Source organism: Salarias fasciatus, chromosome 15 (assembly GCF_902148845.1).
Source record: "Salarias fasciatus chromosome 15, fSalaFa1.1, whole genome shotgun sequence".
NCBI lineage: Eukaryota > Metazoa > Chordata > Actinopteri > Blenniiformes > Blenniidae > Salarias > Salarias fasciatus.
This window is the reverse complement of record NC_043759.1, coordinates 2209501-2225765: the sequence shown is the minus strand read 5'-3', so window position 1 is coordinate 2225765 and position 16265 is coordinate 2209501. Positions and strand designations below refer to the sequence as shown.

Below are 16265 nucleotides of genomic sequence, written 5' to 3'. Positions count from 1 at the left end.
ATGATGGGCTGACAGACAAAGTGTGTACTTCACCCACACGTTTCTCCAAGGTAGCGGCCAGTGAAAATGTAGTCTTGCGTGGCCCCCACTGTCACTCCACTGTTATCAAGGACTCACAGGGAGGCTGACACAAGCCCTCCAGCACTGACTGCAGGTTTCATGCTGGAGCCTGCAGGACACTCGGGGGATGAAGCCTCAGAGCTCCCGTGAGAAAGCCAACACCAGGTGGTGGCTCGCAACCTGGAGGCCCTTTGGTCAAGGCTGTGCTAGTGCATCTTGGTCCAGAGGTTGGTGGTTCTCCTCAGAATAAAGCAATTGGACAGTGAGTCGGGTCCTCTGAGGCAACCCCTGCCATCCCGAATCAACCCCAAATCCTGTGCAGCGCCCCCGGGTGGAGGCACCACTCTCCTGGTGGAGGACTCCGATGGGAGAGGAAGTCTGCTCGCAGGTTCCGGCCCCCGGCGGATACATGGCCCACAGGCTGGGTCCCAGCCCACCTGAGAGGTTGCTGGGAGGCCTGCAACATCTGGGCAGAACCAGCGGTGCCGGAAGACGGCTGAGGTGTTGTCTGACTGGACGTGCTCTCCCCTCGGGTTTGGCAAAAAAGACAGGACTCAGTGCTGCTGAACTGTTTGTGTTGTTGAGGACATGTTTCCCATTTCCACTGTAGACTCTGAAACTTTCAGTGAGCTGTCTCTGAGAAACCATTCTGGAGGTCGGACACGGCCCGTCTCAGATTTGCATGATTCTGGGTTTATTGACTCTGTGTGAAGATGGATAAAATAAGGCTAAAGTCATTTCAGCTTCTGAATCAGACTCCTCATATTTCAAAATTTAGAGGATGTTCCATGGAACAGTTCCTCTATTCCTCTATCTGGAAATGTAACGTCATGTTCTGTACGATCGTCTGTGAACTTTTTGATAACAGATTAATCATAGATGGCTTCTCCAGAAAATACTTGTCATATAACATTTTCTAGAAGGACTTCTGGTTGTGCAGTCATTGCCATGTCGTTTCTCCTGGTGTTTGAATACACTTGATGCCCAAACTCAATGCAGCTTTATACAGGAATCCGTTTCCACACATGGAATATTGCAGTCTATACCACTTCTAACAAACAAAAGCCATAGAATACAATAATGTTGTTTCTACAAATCACAGAAGTCGTTTCTCAGTCAGGAGCAGTTCTGACATCAAGATTTCGAAACACATGGCGCTGCATTTCCTGTTGTAGAAAAGAGCAGAGGAAGGGTTCCACAGAAAGACTTGTGCGTTTTAAAACTTAGTTTCAGTAACTTTCTCTACTTTTACGTCATCTGCCAATATTCTGAACTCGCTGTTCTCCTGGTTACCAGACGTTTTACATTTAGCTTGGTCTGAACATTCTTTAGCTCTCTGAATGAAATTGGATTTGATTTGATGGATTAACTCTGTTAGTGCAGTGATGTGGGTCTCTGTGATCTGAATCCACTCTGACTTTCAAACTGCAGTTTGTTTGTCAGTAAATGTGTCCAATCTGTGGGGACAAAAGCTTTTTCTCAGATTTTGTTTAAGTCGAGAAGTGAACCTGTTATTATTGCCCTGGTTGCCTTTTTTTCCATCATGATGTTTAGTTCGACTGTTTCTCCCTTGTCGATTGACAGGACTCAGTATGGACAGAATCATTTTCAGATGTAGTCAAACAGCTGTGATGTGGTCAAAAGCTTTTTGAGATAGAAAGTTCATGATGTTGCGTGTTGCTGGTTTGAGTAACAGTCTGTCTTTGTTCAGTCTGTGAGTCAGTATATTGAAATGTTATCACTTCAGTGGTTATCCCCACTGTGTGTGTGTGTGTGTGTGTGTGTGTGTGTGTGTGTGTGTGTGTGTGCGCGTGTGTGTAGGAGTGAGGAATAGTATCTGTGGGTTCTCACTCTTTAAGGTCAGTCCACATACCGTATTGGCCCGAATATAAGACGACTCCGATTATAACACGACCCCTATTTTTCAAAGATTATTTTGTGAAAAAAAATGCTGAAGACAATAAGGTCACTCATAAAACAACTTTTTTTTATTATACAATTATTATAAACTCAAAAACTCACAACTGAGACAACATTTCACAAGATGCAAAATGAAAAAATATTACTAAAGTACTGAATAAAAAATATATTCTCTTTCTCAAAATAAGAAACAATAAGCAACAAACAAGAAGCCTCAAGGGGTCAAAACTGCATAAATGATGTAAATAACTTTCCAGTGCCATCCATCCATCCATCCATTTTCTACCGCTTATCCGGGGCCGGGTCGCGGGGGCAGCAGTCTCAGCAGGGATGCCCAGACTTCCCTGTCCCCAGACACTTCCTCCAGCTCCTCTGGGAGGATCCCAAGGCGTTCCCAGGCCAGCCGAGAGACATAGTCTCTCCAGCGTGTCCTGGGTCTTCCCCGGGGTCTCCTCCCAGTGGGACATGCCCGGAACACCTCCCTCGGGAGGCGTCCAGGAGGCATCCTAAACAGATGTCCGAGCCACCTCAGCTGGTTCCTCTCGATGTGGAGGAGTAGCGGCTCTACTCCGAGCTCCTCCCTGGTGACTGAGCTCCTCACCCTATCTCTAAGGGAGCGCCCAGCCACCCTACGGAGGAAGCTCATTTCGGCCGCTTGTATCCGGGATCTTGTCCTTTCGGTCATGACCCAAAGCTCATGACCATAGGTGAGGGTGGGAACGTAGATTGACCGGTAAATCGAGAGCTTCGCCTTTCGGCTCAGCTCCTTCTTCACCACGACGGACCGATACAACGACCGCATCACTGCAGCCGCTGCACCGATCCGCCTGTCAATCTCACGCTCCATCCGTCCCCCACTCGTGAACAAGACCCCAAGATACTTGAACTCCTCCACTTGGGCTAGGGTCTCTCCACCAACCTGGAGGGGGCAAGCCACCTTCCTCCGGTCGAGGACCATGGCCTCGGATTTGGAGGTGCTAATCCTCATCCCTGCCGCTTCACACTCGGCTGCGAACCGCCCCAGTGCATGCTGTAGGTCCGGGTTCGATGAAGCCAACAGGACAACATCATCTGCAAAAAGCAGAGATGAAATCCTGTGGTTCCCGAACCGGACCCCCTCCGGCCCCTGGCTGCACCTAGAAATTCTGTCCATGAAGATTATGAACAGAACCGGTGACAAAGGGCAGCCCTGCCGGAGTCCAACATGCACCGGGAACAGGTCCGACTTACTGCCGGCAATGCGGACCAGACTCCTACTCCGGTCATACAAAGACCGGATGGCCCTTAACAAGGGGCCCCGGACTCCGTATTCCCGGAGCACCCCCCACAAGACACCACGAGGGACACGGTCGAATGCCTTCTCCAAATCCACAAAACACATGTGGACTGGTTGGGCAAACTCCCACGAACCCTCGAGCACCCTATGGAGGGTATAGAGCTGGTCCACTGTTCCACGGCCAGGACGAAAACCGCATTGTTCCTCCTGGATCCGAGGTTCGACTATCGGTCGGATCCTCCTCTCCAGTACCCTGGAATAGACTTTCCCGGGGAGGCTGAGGAGTGTAATCCCCCTATAGTTGGAGCACACCCTCCGGTCCCCCTTTTTAAACAGGGGGACCACCACCCCGGTCTGCCAATCCAGAGGCACCATCCCCGACAGCCACGCGATGTTGCAGAGACGTGTCAACCAAGACAGTCCCTGCACATCCAGAGACTTAAGGTACTCAGGCCGAATCTCGTCCACCCCCGGTGCCTTGCCACCGAGGAGCTTGCCAACCACCTCAGTGACTTCAGCTTGGGTGATGGACGAGTCCACCTCTGAGACCTCAGCCTCTGCTTCCTCCACGGAAGACGTGGCGACGGGATTGAGGAGGTCCTCGAAGTATTCCTTCCACCGTCCAACAATATCCCCAGTTGAGGTCAGCAGCTCCCCACCTCCACTGTAAACAGTGTTGGCGGAGACCTGCTTTCCCCTCCTGAGGCGCCGGACGGTTTGCCAGAATTTCTTCGAGGCCGACCGATAGTCCTCCTCCATGGCCTCCCCGAACTCCTCCCAGACCCGAGTTTTTGCCTCCACAACTGCTCGGGCTGCAGTTCGCTTGGCCTGCCGGTACCCGTCAGCTGCTTCGGGAGTCCCATGAGCCAGCAAGGCTCGATAGGACTCCTTCTTCAGCTTGACGGCAGCCCTTACTTCCGGTGTCCACCACCGGGTTCGGGGGTTGCCGCCACGACAGGCACCGGAGACCTTACGACCACAGCTCCGAGCAGCTGCTTCGACAATGGAGGTGGAGAACATGGTCCACTCGGACTCAATGTCCCCAGCCTCCCTCGGGACATGAGAGAAGCTCTCCCGGAGGTGGGAGTTGAAAGCCATGCTGACAGAGGGTTCCGCCAGACGTTCCCAGCAGACCCTCACAACACGTTTGGGTCTGCCAAGTCTGTCCGGTTTCCTCCTCCGCCAGCGAATCCAACTCACCACCAGGTGGTGATCGGTCGACAGCTCTGCCCCTCTCTTCACCCGAGTGTCCAAAACACGCGGCCGGAGGTCAGATGACACGACAACAAAGTCGATCATCGACCTCCGACCTGGGGTGTCCTGGTACCAAGTGCACTTATGGACACCCCTGTGCTCGAACATGGTGTTCGTTATGGACAAACTGTGACTAGCACAGAAGTCCAATAACAGAACACCACTCGGGTTCAGATCGGGGAGGCCGTGCGATCCAATCACCCCCTTCCAGGTGTCACTGTCGCTGCCCACGTGGGCGTTGAAGTCCCCCAGTAGAACAATGGAGTCCCCAGTCGGAGCACTGTCCAGCACCCCTCCCAGGGACTCCAAGAAGGCCGGGTACTCTGCACTGCTGTTCGGCCCGTAAGCCGAGACAAAAGTGAGGCACCTATCCCCGACCCGAAGGCGCAGGGATGCAACCCTCTCGTTCACTGGGGTGAACTCCACCACATGGCGGCTGAGCTGTGGGGCTACAAGCAAACCCACACCAGCCCGCCGCCTCTCACTGCGGGCAACGCCAGAGAAGTGGAGAGTCCAGCCCTTCTCGAGAGGTTGGGTTCCAGAGCCCAGGCTATGTGTGGAGGTGAGCCCGACTATATCTAGCCGGTACCTCTCAACCTCCCTCACAAGCTCGGGCTCCTTCCCCGCCAACGAGGTGACATTCCATGTCCCTAGAGCCAGTCTCTGTGTCCGGGGATCGGGTCGCCGGGCACCCTGCCGTCGGCTGTCACCCAATCCACATTGCACCCGGCCCCTACGGTTCCCTCGGTGGGTGGTGAGCCCACCGGAGGTCAGGCCCACGTCGTCCCTTCGGGCTGAGCCCGGCCGGGCCCCGTGGGCAAAGACCCGGCCACCAGGCGCTCGCTTACGAGCCCCAACCCCAGGCCTGGCTCCAGGGTGGGGCCCCGGCTGCGCCATACCGGGCGACGTAACGACCTTTGTTCTTTTTCTTCTCATAGGGGGTTTTGAACTGCTCTCAGTCTGGCCCGTCACCCAGGACCTGTTTGCCATGGGAGACCCTACTAGGGGGCATAAAGCCCCCCGGCAACATAGCTCCTGGGATCATGCGGGCTCTCAAACTCCCCCACCACGATAAGGTGGCAGTTCTAGGGGGGAGACTTTCCAGTGCCTTCAGCTGAATCAGGCTCTGGTGGTGGGCATTCCGTCTATCCGTTTTTCAGTGACGTATTCACTCTCCCTTCTATCAGTCTCTCTGAAGCGTCGCTCTTGGGACCACGGAAAGCTTTTCTCTTTTTTCTGTGCTCTCCAATATCGAATGAGGCGCTCTGCTACACCAGATCTCCTGGCGGCTTGGCAGTTGTTTGATGACTCTGCTGCGTTGATCACCATCAGTTTAAAGGACCTGTATCCTGCTTTTTTAGCTCGTCCAAACCCTATTACTGGCATAAACATGGTAACAGTTTATTTTTGGCGCTAAGGAAAAGTCATTTTGTGTGAAATAAAAGATTATCGGAGGTTAATTCTGAAACATGGAAGAGAAAACGCTCTGTTTCACTGAAAATCCCGCCTCTCCCCCTGTGGACTTTGACTGACAGCGTACTTCAACCAATCGGAGCTGCGTTAGCGTCTCTAAGGGTTAGCTTTAGCTCTTTAGCTTCTCAACACGCAAAGACACACGAAAACATCTTTTCCTGTTAGAAACTCACCAAGCGCAGACCCTTCAGACTCATCAGACTCTTGCTCTTGCTTGATTGTTGCTTTTAGATGATGGTTAAAGTTTATATACGTGATGGTGGTGGTGGTGGTGGTGTGTGTGTGTGTGTGTGTGTGTGTGTGTGGGGGGGGGGGGGGGGGGGGTCTCCTCAGTGGAAAATGCGAATCAGCTGCTGCTGGTCAGAGGAGAGTGGGCTGTTGTCTGCGCGGGGGTGGGGTGGGAGAAGAGTGATGGGAGGAGTTCAACTTTGTGACGTACTTAGGTTTGAAGAGTTTCAAACAAGCTGTTTTCTACCCGAAGGGAGGGGCTGCTGTAGAGAGCAGCAGACTGAGAGAGATTACTCAGACATGCGTGGATGAAAGGAAATAACATTTTGGGGCTGGTTTTAAAGGGAATTCAACTGTGGGGCATGCTAAAAACCCTAAAAAGTGGATTTTGCATGATATAGGTCCTTTAAAGTTGGTATCATAGCTTCTCCTCTGTTGTTGCTCAGTTGTCCAGCGTTCAGCCCCTTTGTTCCAGCTGATCCGTTATTTTTCATCAGATCATTTGATCTCATTTCATCGCTCCACTGGCTCCATCTAGCGGCGCGGATGCGTATTGACCATCTACCGTAAGTCCGCGATTATAACACGACCTCACTTTTGAGGATGCAATTTCTGGAAAAAAACATCGTCTTATATTCGGGCCAATACGGTATTAATGAGCTGTGGAATGGCACAGGACTTCCTGCTTTTCAGAATGTTTATACTTATATTTATTTTCCCATTCTATCATATCACTTTCAGTACTTCTCTCTCTTGTCTTATATCCTGTTGTTGTTTGCTCAATTTTTCTTCTTATCACAGAGAGTGAAAAACTGGAGTCAAATTCCGTGCTTGTCATGAACAAACTTGGCCAGTAAAAGCTGAGTCTGTGGCTAAAAACTCCATAATCACAGTTTAAACGCCACTGAGAATGTTTAAAAGAAAGCTACAGAAGAGGACCGGAGCAGGACTTTAACTCGGTTCATGTGTACACATGAAGGAGGAGGAGGAGGAGGAGGAGGAAGAGGAGGAGGAGGACACACGAGCATCTCCTCACACCAACAGCTTCAGTAACAACTGAATCCTTCACTGAGTTCATTTAACTGTTGACTTCTCTGGCTTTGTTCCTGCTCTAACGTGCACTTTTTGCTGCTGGACCTCATATATAAAGGTGTGTGCCTTTTCCAGTCAAGTCTAATGAGTTGAACTGACCACAGGTGGACTCCAGTCAAGTTGGCTTCACAACAGCTGAGCTCAGTTCTGAGAGTCAGAGCAGCGGGAGGAAACGCTTCTGTATATTTCTGTGTTTCATTTTCAATAAATTTGCAAAAAATTCTCACTTTCTCATTATGGGGTTAAAGATAGCTGACATGGAGCTTCTTTGTAAAGCTTTTCATTAATGACAGAGTTTTCTACGTTCAGCGACGACCGCTCCCTCCTTCACCTCCACACACCGGGTGGAGCGAGGCGCCGGTTGGTGTTTTCAGAGGTGTGTGGTTTCACAAACGGCCTCTCTCCCTCCATCACCGTCATGTCAGTGAATCATTTTTTATTTCTTCATGAAGAAACAATATACAAATTTTATACTCTTTTCTTTTTGAACACTTCGAGTTTATTTTCATTTTTCAATTCATTTACAGCAAAGAGTGGAAAGAAAACAAATGAAAAGAAAACACAAACACAACCAAGCAATTTCAAAAGATATTTGGTGTCTCCTGTCACGTCTCCTGACGGGTCACCAAATAAAGAAAATGAAAACTTAATGGAATTCACAATCCCACATTTTTTTCCAATATATTTGAAATATTTCACCAAAACAGCAGATGGTGGTGATTGGCTCCATCACTCACACAGGAACGACGTCTCGAAGCAGAATGTTTTCCCATCTTAGGAGCAACGCCAACATAGAACAGGAAGTTGAACTGGGATTTCGGCACATGCTTTCCCATTGCTCTTCAGCTATTTTGGAATTCATTTCTTTCCCTATTTGTCTTTAATATAAAGTGCAGTATGTCCTCTTCCCTCTCCAGTCCCTTGGCAGATTTTTGAATTGGGTGCTTTGGGGTGCCACTGCATGCTTGTTCGTGTTGCTGTTTCTCTTGTCTGAAGCTCTTTTGGGACATATTGCTGTAACTGAAGGTATCTGAAAAAAGCCTCACTTTTCTGTCATGTCAGAGGGAGTCATTGTTGGAGTAAAGACTCATCCGATTGCTTTTGTGTCTTCAGCACCAAGGACAGCGCTTCAAATGAGGACAACTTCATGCCATTTGATCACATTTCTCTTATTTCCTGTCCACTAATTTCAAGTGAGCACCTGTTGCAAAGACAGTTTATAGTGTGTGCACTCATTTTCCTTTGCTTTTTGGAGTCAAATTAAACAACCTGCAGAGTTGTATTTGCTGCCTTGAAGCCGTTGTAAATTCTCAGGGAAAACTGTTAATGCAGGCTTGATTTTTGATGATACTTTTCCTTTTGTGAATCCGCATTGAAAATGCCGCAAATACTGTGAAACAATCCCCACAGTGCAGACTGGAAAGCCAGTCAGTTCAGTTCATAGCAAAAGGGAATATTTTGTGTCTGTTTTTGGGAATGCACTTCTGGTTTTTCCACTTATCGTTTTATATTTGCACGTTTAAAATGACTGTTCTTCTATGTTCCTACAAATTCATTCCAGTTTTAAAAAATCGGCACATTTGGACAGTTAGGAAATCAAGCTGGAATGACAGACTTGAAATGAACAGAGAGACAGAGTGAAATTCCATCAAAGTAAAATTTTATAAAAATATTACCATTAAGAAAACAGTTTGGAGTTACAGCTGAGAGTCAGGTACACTGGAGATGATAAAATCACCTTATAACTTCACAATAAATTGGTATTACATGAAAAACAGTGTTGAAACAACATGATTAGTTTTCATCAGTCTAATGTGACTGAAAAAACTATGGTTTGACAAAATGCTAGGATAAAGGGAAAGGGACGTAGATTCTCAGAGCTTTCTTCATCAGCATATATCACCGTCTCTCCTTAATCTCCACCAGGAACCTGAGAAAGAGAAGATGGACATTACTGATCAGAGCTTCACATGGACTCATCGTGAGGATCATTCCACCATCTTTCAGCTCAGATCTTTGTTGCTTTGAAACTTTGACCCACTGAAGAAATCACAGATTCAAACATTGAGATGAATCTTTTGTCATTGTTCAAAAGACTGCTGGCATCCGTCAGCACTTTGAGACAGTAATCCAAGCATTTATTACATCTCAGCTGGATTACTGTAATGCACTTTATGTTGGAGTCAGCCAGTCGTCCCTCGCACGTCTCCAGTTGGTCCAAAATGCTGCAGAGTGGCTACGAACTGGATCAGTGAGCCGGAGAACATCACTCCAGTCCTGGCCTCCCTCCACTGGCTGCTTCTGACCTTTAGAGTCCATTTTTAGATTCTTTTATTTGTTATTTGTTTTTAATGTCTTTTTCTGTTGTTGTTATTTGTTTGTTTTAGATTAGCAGTTCTTACAGCATTTTATCTTGCACTTGAACTGGTATTTTTGACTTTGCACAGCACTTTGTCCCAGCAGTAGCTGTTTTAAATGCGATATAAAAACAGCTGAGGATAACTCTCCGATCTCCACCTTGGTTACAGCTGGTTTGCACCAGTAGTAGACCGATTTAAACCTGATTTAAACTTGAATTTTTAGTCAAATTGAAATAACATACACCGATAACACTTTCTAAAGTCCTCGGTGACAGACCAGTTTACTGATGGTTGAAGCTCATTTTAAACCGGGTTTACAGCTGATTTCTCTCTGGTCAACATCCCGATTAGACATAAACTAAAATGGCGTCACAACCAAACTCCAGCTGATTTCCAGTCGGTTTTCTTCAAGTTCTCACCTTTGGTCCTTTTCCACCTGATGATGATCACCACAGCTGTGATCAGGAGTACAATCAGACCCACAGCGACAATCGAGTGCATCCACCAGGAGCCTGGAAAGACAATAGCAAACCAATGAAAACCTCTGGAAGATCTCTTTCCAATGTGATGACCCATCTGAGCCACTGAGTAAACTGGACGCTTCTTTTGAAGACCAAAAGCACAACACAGCACATTTAACTGATACAGTAAATGGAGTCGTTACCTTGTGGATCTGCTGAAGCTCCATTGGTTTCAGTTCCAGCTGATTTTGTGAAGCTTTCTGGTTTCATTGTTGATTTCGTGTCACCTGAACAAAGAAAATCAAGAGAACACAGAACGGATCAGATTTCATTCTCATTTTTAAATCTTGGCTTTTCAAACTGATAAATCCATCAAAGAAACTCTTCTTTTGCTGATTGGAGTCTTTGTTCCTGACTGGGCTCACCTGAGGGTCGAGGACTGAAACGAAGCTTTTCTCCTGTTCTGTTGTCAGTCACTTCACAGCTCAGGAAGTGTGTTAGTGGGTGAAGATAATGTGACTTTTTAAGAGTCACAGTGGCAGAACATCCATTCTTTTCTGTCTTTATCTGACTGTTGACTTCATCAATATCCTGATCTTTGATCGTCCACTTCACTTCCAGTTCACAGTTTTCCTTTTTAGACTTCACAAAGCATTTCAGTGTCTCCTCGTCATCGGATTCATGTTCAGTCAAGACTGAAGGAAAAAACAGCACAATGAGACAAATTAGAATTTTTTTCTGTGGTCACGACTGTTGTGAAGGTTCAAACAGCTTATAAATACTCACTGTTGACGACAGACAGATCCACGAAAGACCAGCTAACTAGAACGGGTTGCTTTGAACTGTCTGATTTGAATTGTCCACAATAATAATGACCAACTTGTTTTTCTGTGACTTTCCTCAGAATCAGAGAGCAATCTGCTGCAACTCTCATTCTGTCTGATGTTATGTCACTGTAGTCTTTAATCTTCCCAAATTCAACCAGCTTCACGACATAACTGTTTCCAGGAAAATAGATCCACTTTGTCCCATTACAGTTCCGTTGACCCTCTACCTTATTTTCACAAGTCAGAGTGACGTCCTCTCCTGCTCTCTGAACAAATGCCGCCACTGCTGAGGAAAAAGAAGAAAACTCTTCATTTTTACCGTAAAACAAACTAACAACATAAACTCACTACTTTGTATCATGATGTTTCGCGGTGAACGATTGTAACTGAAGACATAATTTGTCAACCATTCAGTAACTTTTCATTCATTACATTTTTTAAAGTAACGCCTCTACCTTCAAGAAGTAACTAATAACCAGTGGAGGACTGATTCTCAGTTACTTCTACAAAACCGACCAAGCGCTGAAGTTTTCTGAGTGAAACTGAGCAGATTTAATTAAAACAACATGTTGGTCTCCTGAAATACATCAAAATGAAAACTGAAGTGGTGTTTGAGAGATATTTTCCAGTAATCTGAGCACTTACCTGCAGACTGAAGCACAAAGAGGTAAAATAGAAACATTTCCACAGGTCTGACTTCAGCCGTCGTCTTGCTTCGTCTCACTCAAGTTCTCGTCTCACTCTGGTTTTAAGCTGATCGGTCCACCCACTACAGTTTCACTAATTTCACTTCCTCATCTTCACATGAGTAATGTTCATTTTCTTGTATAGCTGACAGAAAGTCTGAACGTCTACCTGAGATGATGAAATCTGCACGACCAAAGCTGGTCACGACCTGTGGTGTAACAGAGGTTTACGAGGAATTCTGGAGACAAACCTCACTGAGAATCCTCTGCAGAGCCAAGGAGCACGCTCAGTGGATGGAGAGTGGCGGCGATCATGCTGCAAAACATGCTGCAAAACAAAAAAAAAAAAAGTGCCGTGGTACTCCCCTCAAAGCAGCCCAAGATGTGAACACCGCCCTGGTGGAGTGGCAGCACACGTCCGATGGTAGAGGGTGGTTCAACGCCTGATAAGACTGGCAAATGGTGTTCACGGTCCAGTGGGATAAGCACTGCCTGGAGGGAGCACCTTTACGAAAAGGACAACGGTCAGTCTTAGAGTGACATTCCTAACATCTGGATGCCACCTCAGGTATGATGGGCTGACAGACAAAGTGTGTACCTCACCCACGCGTTTCGCCAAGGTAGTGGCCAGTGAAAATTCAGTCTCGCATGGCCCCCACTGTCACTCCACTGTTATCAAGGACTCACAGGGAGGCTGACACAAGCCCTCCAGCACTGACTGCAGGTTTCATGCTGGAGCCTGCAGGACACTCGGGGGATGAAGCCTCAGAGCTTCCGTGAGAAAGCCAGCACCAGGTGGTGGCTCACAACTGTGCCATCTGTAACTCCAGCATGTCAGGCTGCATGATTCGGGCCTCTCAGTAGCCAAACACATTCGCGTAGTCGATGAGGATTGGAAGGCCAAACCTGATGCCCGTTATGGGACAACAGACCTCTCCTTTTGGGGAGGCACCACAGTTCACTGTGAGAGAGTCTGCACAGCACGGGAAACCATGCTTGAACTGTCCAGAATGGGGCCACCAGCAACAGCATGTGACCCTCCTGAACAATTCTCTGTGGTGTCCGTCAGATCAGAATGAACAGTGGGAAGGCATGATGGAGGCCTTTTGCCAAGGCTGTGCTAATGCATCTAGGTCCCAGACCACCTGAGAGGTTGCTGGGAGGCCTGCAACATCGGAGCCGACCAAGCAGTGCCGGAAGACGGCTGAGGTGTTGTCTGACTGGACGTGCTCTCCCCTCGGGTTTGGCAAAGAAAGACAGGACTCAGTGCTGCTGAACTGTTTGTGTTGTTGAGGACATGTTTCCCATTTCCACTGTAGACTCTGAAACTTTCAGTGAGCTGTCTCTGAGAAACTCCGGCAGAAACCATTCTGGAGGTCGGAGACGGCCCGTCTCAGATTTGCATGATTCTGGGTTTATCGACTCTGTGTGAAGATGGATAAAATAAGGCTAAAGTCATTTTTGGCCCAGAAGGTATTTCAGAGGAGAAAATGGCTCTCTCAAAATAAGGCCTCAGAATCAGCTGAGAAACTGCTCCCGTTGGATTCCATATTAAACTGAGGTATTTTGAACTTCCTGTTCTTCCAACACAGCACCTCCAGTCAAGATTTTACAATGCACTCTTGGAATCAGATGCCTCAAATTTCAAAATGAAGAGGATGTTCCATGGAACACTTCCTCTATTTCTCTATCTGGAAATGTAACATCATGTCCTGCACGATTGAACATTTTCATCATAGATGGCTTCTCCAGAAAATGCTTGTCATTTAACATTTTCTAGAAGGAATTGTAGTTGAGCCATCATTGCCATGTCGTTTCTCCTGGTGTTTGAATGTAAATGATGTCAAAACTCAATGCAGCTTTACACAGGAATCCGTTTCCACACATGGAATATTGCAGTCTATACCACTTCTAACAAACAAAAGCCATAGAATACAATAATGTTGTTTCTGCAAATCACAGAAGTTGTTTCTCAGTCAGGAGCAGTTCTGACATCAAGACTGCGAAACACATGGCGCTGCATTTCCTGTTGTAGAAAAGAGCAGAGGAAGGGTTCCACAGAAAGCCATGTGCGTTTTAAAACTTGGTTTCAGTAACTTTCTCTACTTTTACGTCATCTGCCAATATTCTGAACTCGCTGTTCTCCTGATTACCAGACATTTTACATTTAGCTTGGTCTGAACATTCTTTAGCTCTCTGAATGAAATTGGATTTGATTTGATGGATGAACTCTGTTAGTGCAGTGATGTGGGTCTCTGTGATCTGAATCCACTCTGACTTTCAAACTGCAGTTTGTTTGTCAGTAAATTTGTCCAATCTGTGGAGATAAAAGCTTTTTCTAAGATTTTGTTTAAGTCGCGAAGCGAACCTATTATAATTGCCCTGGTTGCAGATTTGCTCAGTCTGTGAGTCAGTATATTGAAATGTTATCACTTCAGTGGTTATCACCACTGTGTGTGTGTGTGTGTGTGTGTGTGTGTGTGTGTGTGGGAGTGAGGAAGAGTGTCTGCGGGTTCTCACTCTTTTAAGGTCAGCTCACTTGCTAATGAGCTCTGGAATGGCACAGGACTTCCTTCAGAATATTCATAGTTTCATTAATATTATCTTTCTCGAACATAATTTCCAGTACTTCTCTCTCTTCTCTTATATCCTGTTGTTGTTTGCTCAACTTTTTTTCTTCTTATCACAGAGAGTGAAAAACGGAGTTAAATTTCGTGTTTGTCATGAACAAACTTGGCCAATAAAAGCTGATTCTGAGGTTCAGTGATTGTGGCTAAAAACTCCATTATCACAGTTTGAACACCACTTAGAAGGTTCAAAAAGAGCTGCAGAAGAGGGCTGGAGCAGGACTTTAACTCAGTTCATGTGTCCACATGAAGGAGGAGGAGGAGGAGGAGGACACAAGCATCTCCTCACACCAACAGCTTCAGTCACAAGTGAATCCTTCATTGAGTTCATTTAACTATTTACTTCTCTGACTTTGTTCCTGCTCAAACATACAATTTTTGCTGCTGGACCTCATATATAAAGGTGTGTGCCTTTCCAAATCAGGCCTAATGAGTTGAACTGACCACAGGTGGACTCCAGTCAAGTTGGCTTCACAACAGCTGAGCTCAGTTCTGAGAGTCAGAGCAACGGGAGGAGACGCTTCTGTATATTTCAGAGTTTGATTTTCAATATAATTTTACAAAATTTGAAAAACTAAAATTCTCACTTTCTCATTATGGGGTATTGGTTAAAGATAGCTAAGATGGAGCTTCTTTGAAAAGCTTTTCATTAATGACAGAGTTTTCTACGTTCAGCGACGACCGCTCCCTCCTTCACCTCCACACACCGGGTGGAGCGAGGCGCCGGTTGGTGTTTTCAGAGGTGTGTGGTTTCACAAACGGCCTCTCTCCCTCCATCACCGTCATGTCAGTTCAATCAGTTCATTCAGCTTCAGTCATTTAAATCAGACCTCTCCCCAGTCACCACAGGTGTCCCCCAGGGCTCAGTCCTGGGGCCCCTCCTCTTCATCATCTCCCTCCTCCCCCTTGGCCATATTTTCCGCAAACTCAACATTCAATTCCACTGCTTTGCGGACGACACCCAGCTCTACCTCTCTTGCAAGTCCAGTTTCACGCTCCCACCCCCCTCCCTCATCTCCTGCCTCTCTGACATTAAGTCTTGGTTCACTGCAAACTTCCTCCAATTAAACAGCAATAAAACTGAAATCCTCCTGGTTGGCACTAAATCCACACTTGCTAAACTTGACAGTCTTTCTCTTCCCATCGACAGCTCCTCGGTTTCCCCCTCCCCTCAGGTCAAGAGTCTGGGTGTCATCCTCGACAGCACTCTTTCTTTCCAGTCCCACATTAATTGCATTACTCGGTCTGCTTACTTTCACCTCCGCAATATCAATGGCCTCCGTCCCTCCCTCGCTCCTCACGCTGCCTCCATCCTTGTCCACAGCCTTGTAACCTCCCGTATCGATTATTGTAATGCTCTCCTCTTCGGTCTTCCACAGAAATCACTCCATAAACTTCAACTGGTCCAAAATTCAGCTGCTGGAATCATCTCAAAGACCCCTTCTCACCACCACATCACCCCCATCCTCCAGCACCTGCACTGGCTCCCGGTCAAGCATAGGATTCATTTCAAAATTCTTCTGTACACTTTTAAGGCCATCAACAACCTCGCACCCCCATATCTGTGTGACCTCCTCCACATCTCCACTCCAGCTCGCTCCCTCAGATCCTCCTCCTCCATCCACCTCACCGTGCCCCCCCTGCTCGCCTCAGCACCATGGGGGGCGGGGCCTTCAGCCGCTCTGGAACTCCCTCCCCCCGGACCTCCGTAATCGGAACTCTCTGCCCCTCTTCAAGTCCAGACTTAAAACCCATCTGTTCAGATCTGCATACTCCACTTAGTTTTCTCCTACTATTCTCAAATCCTTATCGTCATTATTTGCTGTGTTGCTACCTATGATTTTATTTTATTATTAGCATTGTTCTTATCATTGTTGTTTTAATCTTGTAAAGTGTCCTTGAGTTCCCTGAAAGGCGCTTTGAAGTAAAATGTATTATTATTATTATTATTATTATTATTATTATTATGTCAGTGAGTTATTTTTTATGTCTTCATGAGGG

At 47.0% G+C, this 16265-nt stretch overlaps 1 long non-coding RNA gene across 1 annotated transcript; it reads right to left on the bottom strand.

Annotated features, from left to right (window-relative positions):
• Positions 1–9021: 9021 nt before the first annotated feature.
• On the bottom strand, positions 9022–11663 carry LOC115402462 (uncharacterized). The gene is made up of 6 exons (XR_003933110.1): positions 11597–11663; positions 10911–11237; positions 10550–10819; positions 10328–10411; positions 10083–10175; positions 9022–9233 (listed from the first exon to the last, which is right to left on the bottom strand). It is a non-coding gene; the product is annotated as an uncharacterized LOC115402462 (long non-coding RNA).
• Positions 11664–16265: the final 4602 nt, after the last annotated feature.